At 43.5% G+C, this 7,417-nt stretch overlaps 1 pseudogene; it reads left to right on the forward strand.

Annotated features, from left to right (window-relative positions):
* LOC104783687 lies at positions 318-7,001 on the forward strand (annotated as a pseudogene).

A 7,417-nucleotide genomic window follows, 5' to 3' on the forward strand; every position in this document is an offset into this window, starting at 1 on the left:
CCAAACAAGGACTTGTCCCGGGCACAAGACAACTACTCGACTGAATGGGTAAATTCCACAATCATTTGCTTTCTTTCGAACCAAAGACCATGTCGGTAAACAAAGAGAGTGTTTTAATAACTCACCAATAAGGGAAAGGAAAAAAAAAATGTCCTAGATAAAGAAAAATGGAAAAAAGCCTTTTTTCTGTATGCCAAAAAAAAAAACACTTTTGATTTCCTTTTGGGTCATATATATATTTGATTCAATTTAGGGTTAAAGTTGTGTGTTTTGTCTCTATTTGATTTGGTTTCTAGGTTTTTGATTCGGATTTGGTGATGGCGGACTTGGGAGGTGGTGCGGAAGCAGATGACGACAGAGCCGGTTATATTATGGTGCCAACCGGTATGCGTCATGATACATATGATCCTGATCCGTGGTACTCTGGTGTTGGTATGGGAAGGCCTCAGGAGTTGGAGGATAAGGTTAGAGAGTCTAGGAAGAAGAAGGAACGTGACGTTGTAGATGATGATACTGTTAATGTTCCGCAAAGCAAGAAGCGTCGTGTTAGGGCTGATACTGATGATGACGCGGTTTATCATCCCAAGACTAAGGAGACGAGGGCTGCTTATGAGGCCATGCTTAGTTTTATTCAGCTGCGGTTGGGTGGGCCACCTCTGAATGTTGTTATTGGTGCGGCAGATGAGATTTTGGCTCTTCTCAAGAACGAAACATTTGGAAACTCTGAGAAAAAGATGGAGATTGACAAGTTGTTGAACTATATTGTCGGTCACCATTTCGATCAGCTTGTTTCCATTGGAAAGTTGATCACCGACTTTCTAGAGACTGGTGATTCTTCTGGTGGTGGTGGTAAAGCTAATTATGATGAAGGGTTTGATGATGGTTTGGGCGTGGCTGTTGAATTTGAGGAGAAGGGAGTAGATGATGAGGAGAGTGATCCTGCTGATATGGTTCAAGAGGAAGATGATGAGGAGGATGAAGAGACTACCAGAACTGGAGGTATGCGGGTTGGTGCAGGGATAAATGACGGGATGCAGGACATTCAAATGACGGCACAGATCTTAATGTTCATGACATTGATGCAATTTGGCTCCAGAGAAAGATATCTCATGCATATGAACAGCAGATTGATCCACAACAATGCCAGGTACTTGCAGAAGAGCTGCTTAAGATACTCGCTGAAGGGGATGATATGGATGTTGAGAAAAAGCTGCTTGTGCACCTTCAGTTTGAAAATTTTGGCCTTGTTAAATTTCTTCTGCGGAACCGTCTTAAGGTTGTGTGGTGCACTCGTTTGGCTAGGGCAGAAGATCAGGAAGAGAGGAATCGAATTGAGGAGACAATGAGGGGGTTGGCCGCCCCAGAGTTGACAACAATTGTGGAGCAGTTGCATGCAACAAGAGCAGCAGCGAAGGAGAGGGAGGAGAACCTGCAAAACAGTATTCATGAAGAAATCCGACATTTTAAGCATGAAACTGGTGAAGATGGATGCAGAGGCAGGAGAGCTGTTGCTGATAGAGATTTAGAGACTGGTTGGATGAAGGGTCAGCGTCAGATGCTGGACCTGGAGAGCTTGGCTTTTGACCAGGGTGGTCTCCTGATGGGGGAGAAGAAGTGTGACCTTCCCCCTGGCTCTTACATAAGTCATGGTAAGGGATATGATGAAGTTCATGTGCCATGGGTTTCTAAAAAGGTGGATAGCAATGAGAAGCTTGTGAAAATTACTGAAATGCCTGATTGAGCCCAACCAGCTTTTAAGGGAATGCAACAGTTGAACAGTGTTCAGAGCAAAGTGTATGACACTGCACTTTTTAAGGCAGAGAACATTCTTCTTTGTGCTCCAACTGGTGCTGGGAAAACTAATGTCGCTATGCTCACCATACTGCAGCAACTTGAATTGAATAGGAAAGAAGATGGAACTTATAACCATGGAGATTACAAAGTTGTCTATGTTGCACCCATGAAAGCCCTTGTTACTGAAGTTGTAGGTAATTTGTCTAATCGTCTGAAAGATTATGGAGTTACTGTGAGAGAACTCAGTGGGGATCAGTCACTAACTGGGAGAGAAATTAAAGAGACTCAGATAATTGTTACAACACCAGAGAAATGGGATATCATCACTAGGAAGTCTGGAGATCGAACTTATACACAGCTTGTGAGACTTCTTATAATCGATGAAATTCATCTCCTTCTGATAGTCGAGGGCCTGTGCTTGAAAGCATTGTCGCTAGGACTCTTAGGCAAATTGAAACCACGAAAGAGAATATTCGGCTGGTGGGTTTATCTGCTACAGTGCCAAATTATGAAGACGTTCTTATTTTTGCGGGGTGATCTTAAGAAAGGTTTGTTTAAATTTGACAGCAGCTACAGACCTGTGTCTCTCCATCAGCAGTATATTGGAATCAGTGTGAAGAAACCGTTGCAGAGGTTCCAATTGATGAATGATCTATGTTATCAGAAAGTATTGGCGGGCGCTGGAAAGCACCAGGTCCTTATTTTTGTTCATTCGAGGAAGGAAACAGCAAAAACTGCAAAAGCAATACGGGACAGTGCAATGGCGAATGATACAGTCAGCAGACTCGTGGAGGAAGATAGTGTAAGTCGTGAAGTTCTTCTTTGTCACATGGACATTGTTAAAAATCGTGACCTGCAAGACATTCTACCATACGATTTTGCAATTCATCATGCTGGGTTAACAAGGAGTGATCGTGAGATTGTTGAGTATCTTTTTGCTCAAGGGCATTTGAAAGTCTTGGTTTCCACAGCAACTCTCGCATGGGGTGTGAATCTGCCTGCACATACCGTTATTATAAAAGGAACCCAGGTGTATAATCCTGAAAAAGGGGCGTGGGTGGAGCTGAGTCCTCTAGATGTTATGCAGATGCTTGGTCGTGCTGGAAGACCTCAGTATGATCAACATGGGGAGGGTATAATTATCACTGGCCACAGCGAGCTGCAATATTATCTTTCTTTGATGAATGAGCAACTACCTATTGAAAGCCATTTTATTTCCAGACTTGCTGATCAGCTTAATGCTGAAATAGTGCTTGGAACCGTTCAGAATGCTAGAGAGGCTTGCCACTGGCTTATACATATTTATATATCCGTATGGTTCGTAATCCAACGTTGTATGGCTTAGCGCCTGATGCCCTTGCAAAAGACTTAGTGTTGGAGGAGAGAAGAGCTGACCTGATACGCTCGGCTGCTACTATCTTGGACAAAAACAATTTGGTTAAGTATGACAGGAAAAGTGGATACTTCGAAGCTACAGAATTGGGACGCATTGCTAGCTACTATTACATAACCCATGGGACTATAGCTACATACAATGAGCATTTGAAGCCAACAATGGGTGATATAGATCTTTATCGTCTGTTCTCATTGAGTGAGGAGTTCAAGTATGTGACTGTTCGGCAAGATGAGAAGATGGAACAGGCAAAACTTTTGGTTCAGGTCCCGATTCCAATCAAGGAAACTTTGGAGGATCCCAGTGCAAAGATAAATGTATTGCTACAGGCATATATTTCACGGCTAACGCTTGAGGGTTTTTCTTTGACATCTGACATGGTTTACATTACTCAGACTGCTGGACGTCTTCTGCGAGCTCTTTATGAAATTGTATTGAAGCGGGGATGGGCTCAACTGGCAGAGAAAGCTCTGAGGTTGTCTAAAATGGTTGATAAGCGGATGTGGAGTGTCCAGACACCCCTTCGTCAGTTTCACGGAATTCCCAATGAGATTTTGATGAGGTTGGATCGAAAGGATTTGGTGTGGGAGAGATATTGTGATCTATCGTCACAGGATTTAGGAGAGCTTTTCCGTAAACCTAAGTTGGGCAGGCCGCTTTACAAGCTCATCCACCAGGTCCCAAAAATGATTCTTTTTGCACATGTTCTGCCTATTACTCGATCTGTTCTACGGGTGGAGCTCACAGTTACACCTGATTTCCAGTGGGACGACAAAATTCATAAATATGTTGAGCCGTTTTGGATAATTGTGGAAGACAATGATGGTGAAAATATCCTTCATCACGAGTATTTTCTTTTGAAGAAGCAGTGTTTTGATGAGGATCACACTTTGAACTTCACTGTTCCAATCTTTGAACCGCTGCCAGCTCAGTATTTTGTCCGTATGGTTTCAGACAAGTGGCTTGGCTCGCAGACTGTGTTGCCTGTATCTTTCAGACATCTTATTCTTCCAGAAAAGTATCCACCTCCAACGGAGCTACTGGACTTGCAGCCCCTCCCAGTGACAGCGTTAAGGAATCCAAATTATGAGAGACTATATCAGGATTTCAAGCATTTCAACCCAGTGCAGACTCAGGTCTTTACTGTTTTGTATAACATGAACGACAATGTGTTGGTCTCTGCTCCAACGGGAAGTGGGAAAACTATTTGTGCGGAGTTTGCTATTCTGAGGAATCATCAAGAAGGTCATGATGCTGTAATGCGTGTTGTTTATATTGCACCGCTTGAGGCTATTGCTGAGAAGCAGTTTCGTATCTGGGAGAGGAAGTTTGGGAAGGGTCTTGGTTTACGGGTTGTTAAGCTAACTGGGGAGTCAACGTTGGATCTTAAGCTGCTTGAGAAAGGTCAGATAATCATCAGTACTCCTGATAAATGGGATGCTCTTTCCCGCAGGTGGAAAAAGAGAATCTACGTTCAACAGGTTAGTCTTTTCATCATTGACGAACTCCATCTAATTAGAGGTCAGGGTGGTCCAGTGTTGGAGGTAATCGTCTCCAGAATGAGATATATCTCAAGTAAGGTCAATAACAAGATCAGGATTGTCGCGCTATCTACTTCCCTTGCAAATGCGAAAGATCTTGGAGAATGGATTGGGGTCAGTTCCCACAGCCTTTTCAACTTCCCTCCCGGAGTCCGTCCTGTTCCACTGGAGATCCACATTCAGGGAGTGGATATATCCAGTTTTCAAGCCATGATGCAGGCGATTACCAAGCCAACCTACACCGCCATAGTCCGGCATGCCAAGAACAAGAAACCGGCTATTGTTTTTGTCCCTAGCTGTAAACATGTTCTCTTGACTGCTGTGGACCTGATGGCTTATTCTCACATGGATAGTCCATAGAGTCCTGAATTCTTGATAGGAAAACTGGAAGAAGTCGACCCTTTTGTTAGCCAAATCCGTGAGGAAACACTTAAGGAGACACTGCGCCATGGTATTGGGTACTTGCATGAGGGTTTAAGCAGTCTAGATCAAGAGATTGTGATACAGCTCTTTGAATCTGGCCGGATTCAGGCTTGTGTGATGAGCAATTCATTGTGTTGGGGCACTCCATTAACTGCGCATTTCACGTAGTCATAATGGGGACACAGTATCACGATGTGAGGGAAAATTCACATTCTGATTATCCCGTCTCCGATCTACTTTAGATGATGGGGCTTGCTAGCCGACCGCTTCTTGACAATTCCGGGAAGTGTGTGATCTTTTGTCACGCACCACGAAGAGAGTATTACAAGAAGTTTCTGTACGAAGCCTTACCTGTGGAAAGTCATCTCCAGTATTTCTTGCATGATAATTTCAATTCAGAAGTGGTTGCTGGGGTTATAGAGAACAAGCAAGATGCTGTGGATTATCTTACGTGGACTTTCATGTACAGGAGGCTTCTCCAGAACCCTAACTACTACAATCTCCAAGGTGTTAGCCACAAGCATTTGTCTGATCACTTAACAGAGCTGGTTGAGAATACCTTGTCTGATCTTGAAGCCAGTAAATGCATTGAGATAGAAGATGAGACGGAACTCTCTCCTCTCAACCTTGGTATGATTGCTTCTTATTATTACATCAGTTGTACCACCGTTAAGCGCTTCAGTTCTCTGTTGTCTTCTAAAACCAAGATGAAGGGTCTTCTTGAGATCTTAACATCAGCTTCGGAGTATGACTTGATCCCTATACGTCCTGGGGAAGAGGACACAGTTCGGAGACTAATCAATCACCAGAGGTTCTCTTTTGAAAACCAAAACTGCACAGATCCTCATGTGAAGGCAAACGTGCTTCTTCAAGCGCATTTCTCAAGGCAAAAACATTGGCGGGAACTTGGTAATGGATCAATGTGATGTCCTTATATCTGCAACCAGACTTCTTCAAGCGATGGTTGATGTGATATCAAGCAATGGCTGGCTGAATCTTGCTCTGTTAGCTATGGAAGTAAGCCGTATGGTAACTCAAGGCATGTGGGAGCAGGACTCCATGCTTCTGCAGCTCCCTCACTTCACAAAGGACTTGGCCAGGAGGTGTCAAGAGAATCCGGGGAAAAATATTGAAACCGTTTTCGATCTTGTGGAGATGGAGGACGTAGAATGCCAAGAGCTTCTCAAGATGCAAAACGCTCAGCTTCTAGACATTGCAAGATTCTGCAACCGCTTTCCAAACATCGAGCTTACTTATGAGGTTGTGGGCAGTGAAGAGGTGACCCCAGGGAAAGTGATTACACTGCAAGTGATGCTTGAGAGAGACATGGAGGGGAGGACAGAAGTGGGACCCGTGGATTCACTCAGGTATCCCAAGACCAAAGAAGAAGGATGGTGGCTGGTTGTGGGAGACACCAAGACTAACCAGTTGCAGGCTATCAAGCGTGTCTCATTGCAATGGAAAGCGAAGGTGAATCTGGATTTCACAGTACCGAGTGAACCGGGAGAAAAGTCATACACATTATACTTCATGTGCGACTCTTACAAGGGCTGTGACCAAGAGTACTCTTTTTCGGTTGATGTCAAAGGATCTTGCGCTGGTAATCACATGGAAGAATGATATTATACAGGCCATATGCTGATTCTGGGGAATGGTAGCTTGTCTTCCTAATAGTCTTCATACTGTTTGGATCTGCAATCTCAACTTTTCTGAGAATAATTATTAAGGTGTAATCGTTTTTATGGTCTTAAACTATCCCTCTGTTTCACCTTTAGGGAATACTACGATTAGTCCAGTGCTACAAAAACCGTTTAGATTACTCATTTGTACATCATGCATTGGACCAAACTCGACAGAGGAGCCAATGTCAAAACTAATTTGAGTTTATTATGACTTTGAAAGCTGAGATTGCTTAAGAGATTACATAACAGCAGTGTTCAATTTGTTAAAGAGGTAAGGGAAAAAAACTTTTGTCTAAATCTATTTTGAGTTTCACTCCAAAACCTCTATCTTTCAATTTTGCCTCAACGGAGCCGCCATTGAAGGACCTCCGTCCAAAGCTTCTTGACCCTCTAAATAAACCAAAAAAGGGCTTGTCTTGCTTGTAATTGTATTACTTGTTCCAGCGGTTTCTGGCTTTAGTTGAGGACGATGTTAGTTTAATGGAGAGGGTTTAGCTGGTCAAGTAAGTATTCTAAGGACGTGGCTTTTTCGAGGGACTGTTATGTGGCTACTGGCGTGAGTTTGTGAGCTGCTCTACAAGTCT

Source organism: Camelina sativa, chromosome 4 (assembly GCF_000633955.1).
Source record: "Camelina sativa cultivar DH55 chromosome 4, Cs, whole genome shotgun sequence".
Lineage (NCBI taxonomy): Eukaryota > Viridiplantae > Streptophyta > Magnoliopsida > Brassicales > Brassicaceae > Camelina > Camelina sativa.